Here is a 13,520-nt window from a genome sequence, read left to right as displayed (position 1 = left end):
GATAACCTGGGTTTTAGAGGTTGGGAGGGTCGGTGTGGAGATTTCCCAGGAAATAGGGACCAGGAAATGGTCAGTCCATGGGAGGGTCACAGGTGATTTGGTGGTAATAGTTGCTATATTGGTGAGGATGGGGTCCAATAGGTGGCCCTTCTCATGGGTAGGCTCATTGTTCACTAGTTGGATCTTTAGAGATGTTAAATCATGTCGAAGGTCCGAGGCTACTCAGTCCGTGGGGTCCATGAAGTGGAAGTTTAAGTCACCTAGCATAAGGAAGTTGGAGGTGGACGAAGCTAGTTGTGATACAGATTCGATGATGGCATTGATAAAATTGCCTGGGGCACCTGGGGGGCGGTAGATCAGTAGCCCTGCCAGGGAGTGGGCTGGCGAGATTTGGATGGAGAATTGACAACTCTTTGCAATCCTCGATACAGGCGTTGGATGTCCTGCAAGTGAATTGTTCCCTGTGAATTATAGCTACCCCACCTCCTCTCCCTTTGGGTCTGTTTAACGCTTGGCAGAGATACCCTGTGGGGAGGGCCACGACGACGTCCGGGTCGGTGCTATCTGATAGCCATGTTTCCGTTAAAAACAGTAGGTCGAGATCCTGATCTTGAACTAGAAGATTTACTTCGGTAGCATGTTTAGGGAGGGAGCAGCAGTTAAGAAGTCCCATCTTCAGGGCGAGTTTGGTAGGTTTATGGGGCGGGGTCGGATTGCATCGCGGACAAATCGAGAAAGCATTACCTACGGTAAGCGTGTGGTAGCAGGCAAGGATGTTCTTAGGTCGTAATGCGCGTAATGCATCTCCCGTATACATTACTCGATCCTGAGGGCCACCAGGCAGAGTAACTGGGCCTGGGGCCGTCTGGGCCCGGACGGGCCTAGACGGGCTTGCCTTCGGCGCGCTGACGGCGCGCCCGTCCGCTGCGCTCCCTGAACGGACACATAATTTATGGGGGGGGGGGGGAGTATTGGTAGGAGGAGGGCGTAGCCACCCAGAGGGGGCGTGTCCTGGTCTCCTTGCAGCCGGTAATGGCGGCGTGCGCGTGGGTCCTGAGTGAGACAGCTATCTAATCAGCTGTTTCCGGTGACACAGGTGAGCGCAGGGGGAGAGGTGCAAGTGATTTTAAAAAAGCACAAATACACACAGTTAAAAAGCAAATCAATCAATTTTTCGTTTCTCGTTGCTCCCGGCTTCCGCCTCAGGAGTTTAGGGTCAAGTGCAGCTCACACGCTAGAGCGCGCTTTTATATGATTTCAGTGGGCGTGGCCACCCGGAGGGGGCGTGTCCTGGTCTCCTCGCGGCCGGTAATGGCGGCGTGCGCGTGGGTCCTGAGTGAGACAGCTATCTAATCAGCTGTTTCCGGTGACACAGGTGAGCGCAGGGGGAGAGGTGCAAGTGATTTTAAAAAAGCACAAATACACAGTTAAAAAGCAAATCAATCAATTTTTCGTTTCTCGTTGCTCCCGGCTTCCGCCTCAGGAGTTTAGGGTCAAGTGTAAATAAATAAACATATTAACACCTGAAACCTTAAAGAAAGTATCAAAAGTGCACCTCCATATACATGTGATAGCATGCGTGCAGATTTACGACTATCAGGAATAAACATATTAACACCTGAAACCTTAAAGAAAGTATCAAAAGTGCACCTCCATATACATGTGATAGCATGCGTGCAGATTTACGACTATCAGGAATTAACAAGAGTTTATAGACGTAGGCCTGTGAACCACGCATAGCAAAAGTGTAAAAATGCATTTTTTAATTAGCTAATATACACAAGCATATTTGTGCATGCTGAACGCACATAAAAAAATACATTCCATCAACCCAACCCCCCCCCCCCCCCCGCACCACCCTGGATTTTTTTATATAGATGCCTGTAACAGGAGTACATTCTCGACCTCTCCCAGCATAGGATTAGATGGCAGATGAGTTGGTGATTTAATGCATTAGTGTGTGTGAGTGCAGACTGGCTTCCAGGCTGTATGCATTTAAATTTGCATAAAGGGGTAACACACAAGACATTGGTAAAATCCAAACTCTCATATAATGTGTCCCAACATAATCAAATGGACTATCAGAATTCCACAATGACGAAAACGCTGCTTACCCCCTGCGGTAAGCAGATCATATATAAAAGGTTTACACATCTGCTGATAATTCCAAAATGCTTGTCCAAATTGACTATATATTTGCCATTAAGCAGGTTGTATGCAAAAAAAGGAGAGATTTAACTAACCCGAGATTTTAATTTCACAACGAGATGCCGTATATCTTGTGCAACCCAGCTTTTACAATCCCAGGTGCGTGGGAGAATTTATCGGGAAATAAATGCCACTGCTAAGTATTCCTGCGCCTCGTGAACCTTGGAGAAAACAGTCCCAACAGTCCATCCCTTTCAAAGCACGATAACAGTATCCCAAACAACCACTCAAATTAGTGTATACCGTGCTCAGAATTACAGACAATATTGTGAAATCGGGGAATCATCGAGATGGTAATTTTGGCCAGGGTTAGCTAAAGACATAAACGCGTTCAAACTCGTAACATCACCTTGGAGTAGAACCAGGCTAGTAGTCAATGGCAAGGACTAGCCAAAACGCAGGTTTCCCCTTAGGGACCAAATTCCTTTTAAAGCTAGAAGAGTATGTCACGTGTATTTGGAGTTCCAACTAATACACACAGAATACTAGATCTGAGCTCTGCGGGATACAAACAAAATTACAACAAATAGGGTACCTTGCTATACTATCGAGAGAATTTTTTTTTAAAACGGATTATAAATGGCAGCACTTGCACGGAAATGCGTAGTTCTTGGATAAGTGGCGCAGGCCATGAAGCGGGTGCTGGGAGAAAGCGGGACAGAAACAGCACCTTGCAGACAGAGACGTCGGCCTATTCCCTGTGCTCACGGAAGCGGCGACGCCAGCACAAGGCGAGCCAGCTCCTAAAATCAAGACAACTCGTGAAAAAAGGTGAAGAGCAGGTGGCTATCGGCAGCGGATCACACCAAGGAACCAAGTGCGTGGCTGATAGTCCCATCCGCGTGAGTCTACCCTAGTGACGAGCCTACTTACCAGCGATAATCCAGCCAATGCGGTCTTCTAGATGCCCTCAAGCCTGGGCCCTAGCTGACACAGACATACGAGATCACTTGGCCGTGTTCACGCAGGTCTCCCCCAAAGCACAGCCAACCACTAGTAAAGAGTCAGCATCTCTGCACCCCTTTCGCTGGGGCCGGCCCACTGACGGAAGGCGGGGAAGTGCAGCAGCTAACTGCTGTGCCGAGGGCACGTGCAGGCTCTGAGGCCCGATAGCCAATGAATAAATGACAACCGTTATCTCAGCCAACTAAACGCTGCAGTGTAGTATCTTGGGTTCAACAGCTAATAAACAAGGACAGAAAATTCTCCAAGCCAATCGCGGAAACCATACAGCACCATAACCAATCAAAAAAAAAGAAAACGTTTTAGCCAATCCCGTGGCAATATTACCTCTGACCAATCACACGGCAGTACAGGATTTCCCGCTGTTACAGAACATGTTTTTGCCCACGTGATTGGGTGTGTAGTGGTTTAGGTGTCAGACGCTGATCTCTTAATAGTTGTCAGAAGTCGGTGGAAGGGAAAGCAGGAGCCGACGGATTTCTTTGTTAAATAAAGGACATTTTAAAGACATTCAGGACAAGCTCTCACCTTATATGTGAAGAATTTTTTATGGAGACAGAGATCCAAAAATACGTATTGATATAGTTAGGTAAGGTTTGTTTCAGTAAGTTGCAACAAACGGGAAGTCGTTTGTGTAAATCGTGAAATGAATGGGTAATTAATATAGAGCGGCGTTCGTATAGCTAGCTATACACAGTTTAATGATTTAAAAAATGACATTTTTACAAAGACGCAACATGGTCACTCTAACTAGAAAGGAAATGCCATGGAAATCGGTTTTTCTCGTGGAAATAACTGAAGCTAACGGGAAGGTAGCAGTTTAAAACAATAATTGCCAAGAACACATTTGAGAAATATACGTGAATATTTGTGACCATCAATACGGAAGAATGTAATTTACACGAAAGAAAATGCATGAAAATGATAATGTCCGTTGTGTTTAGGTAAGGCAACATACATCGTGTTCGGGATGATTTCAAAAGGAAGCATAGAGGTTAATATTACACCACAAGGCAACTTGTCACGGCACATCCCCCAACTGTAATACGGGTGCAATCTATTGATGCACTATGGCTTGGTATTCATTTATTTTTGACATTTAAAAAAACTCAGAGCGTTTATTTTGGGTATTTAAAAGACGCAGAGCTTGTTGGCAGGTAGCCCCTTTAGAGAGTGAGCCTTTCAATGTTACTTGATTTATATATCTGGATGTAATGACAGAAGCAGCAACATACCAGTCGGGCGGCTCTCCATGCCAAGCACAGATTTTTAGGTCACGTGTTTTTAAGCCACGCCCTTAATTACATTTGGTACGCCCCTGTGAGAGGACCACCCCCAGTTGTTTTCATCTCATCTAAAGCCCTGTAAACAACGACTGCTATTCCTCTATAATGAAGGGCCCATTAGCCTTCCAGCTGGATTCCAGAAAATAGTGTATCAGCACAACTTCGTGTGCCAGCATTCTTCATTATGTGTTATGCCTTTTTCTCAAAGATTATATCGACAATAATGCCATGTTGCTGTTCAGTACATAAGCGTGTTCCCCGTTAGGGGTGACTTTAACCCTTTCCCTGCTGCCGTCGGCCAATGGCCGACGGCAGCACTACCTCGCCAGATCTGCCGTCGGCCATTGGCCGACGGCATTCCACCCGCGCACGAAAACGCCCGCACTGCGGCGGAATTACCGCCGCGGTTAACGGGTTAAACATTCAAGGTACTGCTCAATTCACAAGCAGTGTTGTTAATAAACGTTATTGTATATGTTATAAAAAATAAAACAAGCATTAACAATGCAACGGTCTCGCCTTTTCCAAAGTTAGAGCTATTGGCATTGTAAATTACAAAATGTTTATTTATGTCTTGGTTTTGAAAACAGATAAATAAATGGCACCGTCATTTACAATGTCAATAGTTTAATCTCTCGCAAATGCGAGACCTATTGCATTTGCACCCACCCACAGAGAGCCCCCCACACACACAGCTACATATGACACACACATACAACACAGTGCCAAGCTCTCACTGAATCCTGTACCCAGCAGAGACCTATTCGACGTCCAGAACCTGACAAACTCACCACTTGTTCTGGAAAGGCCTGAGAACAATCTCCGGTGTCCATGCTTTCATCTTTGTCAGTGTGGTGGGAAAATACGATGGATAGGGGAAGGGGTGGGGATTCGGGGGGCAAGAGAAAACAGAAAACTGACTTCAAAAGTGTTTACTACAATTTTCTGTAGGGCCAGTTTGAAGGGAGACTGCTGCAGGTTGCTCTTGCGCCCTGGGCGTGAGCACTGTTCGCTTTTGCTAAAGACTGGCCCCGGCTACAAGTCCCAGAATGCAGAGGGGAAAACAAGAAAGAAGTGCAACGGAGAAGTCTGCCAACGGAAAACAGCAGGCGGGATTACACGCCAGTATACTGCTTACTCCAGGTCTGTCTAGGCTCGACCTAAAAGATCTTTGAATAGCTTTTCACTCCGAGTTAAAAACTACAGCTGTCCTGTCCCTTGCTGTGTGCAGCTAAGTGCTGAAACTGGCACCTTGTCAGAGAAGAACAAATCGGGACTAATGTGCACTGCATAAAGGCTCTCCGGGAGCCACAGCTCTTCATTCCGCGCGCTCCGTATAATTGCAGTTTAATTGGGTGACAAGAAATTAAAACTGTGTCTACATTACCAGGGATTATCTTTCGCTCCTGAAGCCTGCCTCTGATTTAAAGGGGCCCATTTACCAGTCCAAGGGCTGTTCTCCAGTGCCTCTGTAAGTAGGCAAGAATATAGAGAACGAGAAGGGGAAAAGAATCAACTCATAGCCAGGAACAAATATTGACACTGTCTGCTGTGTGTATATGTGCTGTGGTGTTTGTGCTGTGTGCCTTTGTATGTGTGCGTGTGTTTTTTTTTATTTTGTGTGATGTGATTGCGTGTGTTGTGTCTATATGTGGGAACAATTCAGAAAAGGGGGTGGTGATGAACAGAGTGTCTGAATTAAGCAGACCACTCTTACCCAGTCCAAAGATCAGGGCTTGATCCATCACCGTTATTTATCTCACTGCACCATCCCAGCTCAGAACCTGGCTATATGCAAATCAGTCTGTCCCTGGCCCAGTGCATCATGGGAACAGGGCAGACTAAACTACCAAGCCAATTCTTCACCAGAAAGGAGATAAGCAACCGGGGACCGGTTTCTGGCATTTCAGCCGTCTTCGGCCCGGCTTGCTTGAATCCTGATGGTGCAGTGAGAAAGGGACTCATGTCTGAGTATACCCTGCCACACCTGTAGTGGCCAAAAACGATTCAGAAAAGGGGGTGGTGATGAACAGTGTGTCTGAATTAAGCAGACCACTCTTACCCAGTCCAAAGATCAGGGCTTGATCCACCACCGTTATTTATCTCACTGCACCATCCCAGCTCAGAACCTGGCTATATGCAAATCAGTCTGTCCTGGCCCAGTGCATCATGGGAACAGGGCAGACTAAACTACCAAGCCAATTCTTCACCAGAAAGGAGACAAGCTACCGGGGACCGGTTTCTGGCATTTCAGCCGTCTTCGGCCCGGCTTGCTTGAATCCTGATGGTGCAGTGAGAAAGGGACTCATGTCTGAGTATACCCTGCCACACCTGTAGTGGCCAAAAACGATTCAGAAAAGGGGGTGGTGATGAACAGAGTGTCTGAATTAAGCAGACCACCTACCTAGACGACTGGTTGTTGAAGGCGGGCTCGCCCCAGACAGTCGGCCACCACCTTCAGATGACGGCAGACCTCTTGCACGACCTGGGGTTCTCCATCAATGTGCGGAAATCACACCTGTGTCCCTCTCAAAAGCTCCTTTTCATCGGAGCGGTTCTCGACTCAGCGCAGTTTCGGGTTTATCCTCCGGAACGGCGGGTCCGGGATATACAGGCTTTGATTCCCATCTTTCAGCCGCTATCCCGGGTTTCGGTCAGGTTGACGCTGCGGCTGCTGGGGCTGATGGCTTCCTGCATCCTTCTGGTGCATCACGCCCGGTGGCGGATGCGGGCTCTGCAGTGGGACCTGAAGTTTCAGTGGGCCCAGCATCAGGGCAACTTGTCCGACCACGTCTTGATCTCGGAGGGCACTGCGAGACAACTGCAGTGGTGGCTTACGGACCGCGATTGGGTCAGAGGCAGATCCCTCTCCCTTCCCCAACCGGAGCACGTTGTCGTGACGGACGCGTCCCTCCAGGGCTGGGGAGGCCACTTGGGAGAGGCGGAGATCAGAGGCATCTGGTCTCCGGCGGAGTCCCGGCTTCATATCAACCTGTTGGAGCTACGGGCGATTCGTCTAGCACTGAAGGCATTCCTCCCCTTTGTCAACGGGAGTGTAGTGCAGGTGTTCACAGACAACACCACCGCCATGTGGTACTGCAACAAACAAGGCAGGGTGGGGTCGTGGACCCTTTGCCAGGAGGCTCTGCGCCTCTGGCAGTGGCTGGAACGTCAGGGCGTGACTTTGACGGTTCAACACCTGGCAGGTTCTCTGAACGCCAGGGCGGACGAACTCAGCCGTCGGTGCTCGATGGATCACGAATGGCGTCTGAACTCGGACGTGGCGCAAGGACTCTTTCTGCAATGGGGAGAGCCTTGGTTAGATTTATTCGCCACAGAAGAGAACGCGCAATGTCATCAGTTCTGCGCGTTGGAGTTTCCAAGACGGCACTCGCACGGGGACGCCTTTCGGCGCGAGTGGAGTTGCGGTCTGTTATACGCCTTTCCGCCTATACCACTTCTGCCCAGAGTGCTGAAGAAGATCAGGCGCGACCGGGCCCAAGTTATCCTTGTGGCTCCAGACTGGGCTCGAAGGTACTGGTATCCCGAGCTACTCAGCATGTCAGTCGGTCCCCCGATCCGCCTGCCCCTTCAGGAGGACCTTCTGTCGCAGCAGCAGGGGACGGTCCTCCACCCGAACCTGTCCAGTCTCCACCTCCATGCTTGGAGATTGAGCGGCGGCAGTTGAGGCCATTTGACTTGCCTCCTGAAGTCTGTGATGTAATTCTGGCAGCCAGGCGTCCCTCCACAAAGTCGGTCCTTACCGAACCCACCCATCCTCCCCGTTCTGCGAACTGATACCTAGGGTTAAGGACATCCCTTTCAGGGCCCTAGTTTCAAATGGCACCAGTGTTGGTTCTCACATGGCTCTGCGTGTTCTGGCGCGGAAAAGCTGTGTACAAAGAACTGACGTCAGCGCGCGGAGGCGGCGTCTATATACTCCAGCGACGTCATCATGGCGCCCGACGACGGACGCGGAGCCGCAGGGGACGCCTGCAGACGACGCCTACCGACGCGCAGGGGTACTGCTACTCAAAAGTTTCCGGATCCAGACTGACGCCTGGGGATATTCTAAGGTAAGGAATCTAATACTAACTAATGTTTCTTACAGATATATCGTTACCGAAGGTAAGTAACTTGTTCATCAAAACATGTCGTGTAAGGTGTCATACAAATTGGAATACTACCCCGTCGCCAATTCTGGCGACGGGGGTAACATTCCACCCTTCTAGAGGGACACGACATGTACATAACCTGAACCCCGGTTAAGGTTAAACATGAGCCTCAGCATCACAAAATGGATGCTGCCACCACAGACACAAGTCTGACCTCCTGCTGCTGGGAGTCCTTCCAGCGAGGGAGGCTTGGACAAAGGGTTTCCTGCCTTGGGGGGTGCTAGCACCACCCCAGACAGGATTTGGTGTATTAGGTAGGACAGGGCTGAATAGAATGAGACATGCCTGGGGCACACAAGGTGTCCCTGTGCATAAGCCAGTTCAAACCGGTGCTGGGGCTTTCCAGCCCCAGTCCTGGCACGGAACTGGACAAAGGAAAGGGGGTGTAACCACTCTCCTTCCTGGTCCCACCCAGAGGAGGGACCTAGCAGGTGATCCGGCCCCTAAATTTGGAATAAGAGTAGGAGCTGTGTCCTAAGACTTCAGACCATCCTGAACTCGACTTGAAACTAAGAAGAAAACTGGACTTCGACATTCTGCTGCACAGAACACTGAAGAGCATCTCCCTTGTGGCCAAGGAGTGGCCACCCTGTGAACACAGGCACGACCCAGCAACTCGACGTCTGCTTTGCCGCCGCCTCCCGCCGGAGCCCGAGCCCAGAGCCCGACAAGACCTGGATTCCCAGACATCTCAGAGCCCGATCCACAGTCCCTGAAAAGAAGAGACCTGTGGAGGCACCGAGAGACGTGGGACCGGCCATCTTGGAAGATCCACGAGAAGCTGACTGCGCAGCACCTGAGGCACCCTCGATGCTGTGCTTTGGGGTTTGAGAAGCCCCACCACCGAGCAGCATCTGCACCGAAGATCAGCCCCCCAGCATCTCCATGATCTGCGTGGGGCTCTTTTGCATTTTGCCACTCGACGCGTCATCCCGGTTACTGGCCCGTTGGCTAGTGGCCATCTTGGCGACGAAATCCAAAATCAACACCACTGGTCTGGTTGCTCCAGACTGGCCCTCGCTCCTGTAAAAACGAGCCGCCCCTCTGACCTTGCTGGTCCGAGTGAGAAGCTTGCATCGTTTCCTGCGTGGCTTGCATTAGCCAAGGCCTGTTTGCTCCAATCAAGAAGCCGACACCGCCATCATCTAGAGCCTTTGTGGGACAGCTCGTGAGCGACTCCTGGACATCCTCGACCTCTTCGTGTCCACGTGGCTGCAGAGACAATCTTCACTTCTTCGCCTGTTTGCACCCAACATCGCCTGGTTCCCTCCTGGTTCCACGGTAGTCACTGGCTAGTGGCTTTGAACATTGTCCCCTCTGCTTTCAGGTCTTCACCTCTTCAGATCCACCCTTGGATCCACTGGAACTCACCTCAACGACCCGCCTGCAGCATCTTCGTCTACAGGCTCTATAGACCAGCGCAACGAAACCCGACACACTTTGAGACATATGCACCCGCTTCCTGTGGGTGAGGTAACCCTGGCTCTCCGGTGCTCTTGTGTAGCAATACACCTCTAGTGTCTATGTTCCAAGTTGCTAGGTTCTAGGTCATCCAGAAGGTTCCCTTTTCAGTAACTCTGTACTTTTTACGCACCATTGACTTTGCATTGGTGCATGCGTGTGCTTTAAGCGCTGCACCCGAGTCCCGCGGGCCTTTCCCGACTTCATCACTGCTAGTCCCGAATAGCCCCAGCGATTCCCAAGGCCCTAGGCCTTCTTCCTTTTCGATTAGTGATACGTATACCACTATTTTAGTATATGATTTGAGTGGCCACCAAGGCCTATCCATATTGTGCAACTTTTGTATATTTAAACATTGTTTTGTTTTAACGCATTTGCTTCTGTGCTCATAAAGAGTATAGGGGATACTTGTAGTAAATAAATATATATATATTCAATATATATCTGTGTGGTGTCATTTCATTTGGTATTCAAGGGGGTTGTATATGGTAAAACAGCTTGCTTCACATGCCTTTACAGAGTTTAGCCTAAGACTGCTTTGTCCACGCTACCCCTAGGATAGCTGGTCTATAAGGTTGACTTACAACCAATCATCATAAGGGTTGCTTGGCATGGTACAAGGTGATCACTAGAACTAGTGAGCATCATATACCAGGCCAACTTCTCACAGGTAGACCCTCTAGATGACTCAGACTAGAGGGATGCCCGCATGTTACCCAGGATTTAGGTCATATCAGGGAGGCTCCGACTCATTCAACTCAACGCCTACACATGAGCTACATGACACAAGTGTGGCTTTTGCACGCCGACACTCTGGCAACACCGAAGTGTTGGCGATGCTCAGAGCCATGCATTCACTTCTACCACATGGTATGGAAGTGCTCCCAGATACCCAATACTGGCACATACTTGTCACCACACTTGCTAGGGTGATTGGGGGCCAATAGACTTCTTTCCCAGGGTCGCACTGCTGGAGGTCCTAGGCAGGATCAGCGGCACAGTCAGGGGATAGAATCATGTTGGGGATTTGGAGTTCTCTTCTCCACCCATGACAGCTTGGATGAAGGCGATGGACTGGCGCGCACGTAGGATAAAGCTATCTACACATCCCGGGGCTGTCACATGAAGCATGAAAAGATATGGGGGAGGGCGTGGATAACTTACCAAGGGATATCGTAAATTGTAGCTCACTTATAAAGTTTTTATTTTGTTTAAGAAATTTTTATTAGGCATTGAAAAGTAATACAAAAGACATATCATGAAAAGTTAGAAAAAAAGTACATATGAATATAATATTAAATGACATCAGTCCAGAGGAATTTTATGAGGAAAAGGGGGAGAAAGATAGAGAGAAAGAAAGGAAGGAAAGAGAAAGAAAGAAGAAACTAAAGAGAAGGAAAGAGTAGAGGGGAGAGAGGAGAGAATAAGAGGGTAACCAGAGGAATCATGTGGGAGTAATAGCACGTGGTAAGGGAGAGGGATTAGAGGAAAGATATGAAGTGAAGGGAAGCCATAACAGATCGGATTTAAGTTTTTAGAGGTACAGAGGTGGAGGAAGCAATAGAAATTCTGTGTTCATCACAAATGTAGTTCCACCAAGTGTGGACAGATAGTTTAGAATTATCCTTCCAACACAATAAAATAACTTTAAATGCAAGAGCAATAAATAGGTCTAATAATTTAGCAGAAGAGGATGTAACAATATTAATATCATCAGATAAAGAACCTAAAAATATGTGTAAAAAAGATAATGGGGAAGAGAGAGATAACATTTTCATGCAAATATTCCAAACATTAGTCCAGAAAGATAAAACAGGGGAACAATCGTATAATTGGTGTTTTAGAGTGCCTGGAACTTTGGAACAAGACCAGCATAAAGGAGAAGAGGCATGAGAAAATTTATGAATACTAACCGGGGTAATAACAACTCTATGATATATAAAGAGTAAGGATTGTGTAATGCGTGCAGTAATGGAGACTTTAAAAATCTTGGACCATAACCGATCCCACATTGCAGTATCAAGGGAGACATCAAGATCAGTCTCCCAAGCAGTCTCTACATTAGATTTGGAGCGATCAGAGGTATTGGATAATAAAATTGAGTATACAAGAGCAGCTTTAGGGAGTTGAGTAGAAAATAAAGGATAAAGTGGAGTGACAGGAGTGAAGGAAGAGAAAGACTCAGGAGAAGAAAATAGGGAAGACAAGTGAGATTGAATGGCAGATGTTATAATAGTATATTCAGAGAGAAATGTTGAAGGTAAATGAAACATGTTTTGCAATACTGGAAAGGAAATAAGAGAGGAGTCAAGAAAAAATTGATGTACAAACAGTATATCCTTTTCCTTCCAGTGTTTAAAATAGAACGATTTTCCTTTGTATCTAAGAAATTTGTTATACCAAACCACAGAGGATAAAAAACATTGAAGAGGGGAAAGGGTAGAGGAAAAAACAGTTTGTAATAGGGATTGGGAATAGTTCAAAATGGGCTAATTTATTAAGTTTTGTACTGTGCATTTCCAGGATCAACTCTATCAGTAAGTGATTATTAACACTGATGTCACTTTTGCAAAATAATAAAATTCAGTTTATAAAAATAAAAAAATAAGTGGTGGTAGCCATATTTTAGGTCTACTTTTGAGAATCACTTGGATCCATTAGTCTTTGCCACAGGGTCATCTACTGTCAGTATTGGGTATCTTCCACATTGATTGCACAAATTTGTAGGCTCATATAAAAGCAGATGCACACAGCATTAGATTATTTTGGTTTTGTATGCAACTATGACTGTGGAAACCAATGGCGTTGATCCATCTACTGGTACAATGCCAGCTTTCTATACATTCAGTAGTTCTTACAACTTTTTCATACTTCTGAGATGCCACTGATTGGTGCCTCAACACCACAGTTTGAATAATCTCACCTATCTGGAGTCACTAATTTGCCCCTCAGGTACAGACTTTTGCAGTCATTTAGCACTCAGTCTGTCTCAAAAGCTTGTACACTCATGGTAAACTGGATCAGCAGCTGCCATTTGGATGTTCGACAGCTGAGGATGGTGCTGTTTACCAGCTTGGTGATGACTATTTCCTTTGTTTCAGTTTGTGGTGGTGTAGTGTTTAATTTACCATGTTACTTTATCATGTGGATTATATCAATGTTGTCACCATCTAAGTCTTCTGTGGAAATATTTGTATCCACAGATGTCATAGTTTGGATGGTTTTGATCACCACATTCTGGCGAAATTATTTAATTATATGATACTGAGCATTTCTTACCTTTTGAGGACATTCATCTGTATGAGGATGGGTTTCACAGATATTGCTTGACTTCTGGGTGTTTTGTAGCTAGCTTTGCAGCCTAACCACAAAGTTCAGCTTTGACGCTTATGCCAATAAAAGCTTTTTTCATGTGGAATGCTCTGCC

At 47.3% G+C, this 13,520-nt stretch overlaps 1 protein-coding gene across 1 annotated transcript in view; it reads right to left on the bottom strand.

The window, feature by feature from the left end:
- The window catches only part of PHF20 (PHD finger protein 20), a 1,006,161-nt gene extending 1,002,792 nt beyond the window's left edge, over nt 1-3,369 (bottom strand). Inside the window, exon 1 of the mRNA XM_086932347.1 lies at nt 3,082-3,369. The gene's annotated coding sequence lies outside the window, so the exon portion shown is untranslated. The remainder of the gene's footprint in view (nt 1-3,081) is intronic.
- Between the last annotated feature and the right edge of the window lie 10,151 nt (nt 3,370-13,520).

Source organism: Lissotriton vulgaris, chromosome 7, assembly GCF_964263255.1.
Source record: "Lissotriton vulgaris chromosome 7, aLisVul1.2, whole genome shotgun sequence".
NCBI classification, from domain to species: domain Eukaryota; kingdom Metazoa; phylum Chordata; class Amphibia; order Caudata; family Salamandridae; genus Lissotriton; species Lissotriton vulgaris.
The sequence above is the reverse complement of the archived record's forward strand: the minus strand, read 5'-3'. Positions and strand labels throughout refer to the sequence as shown.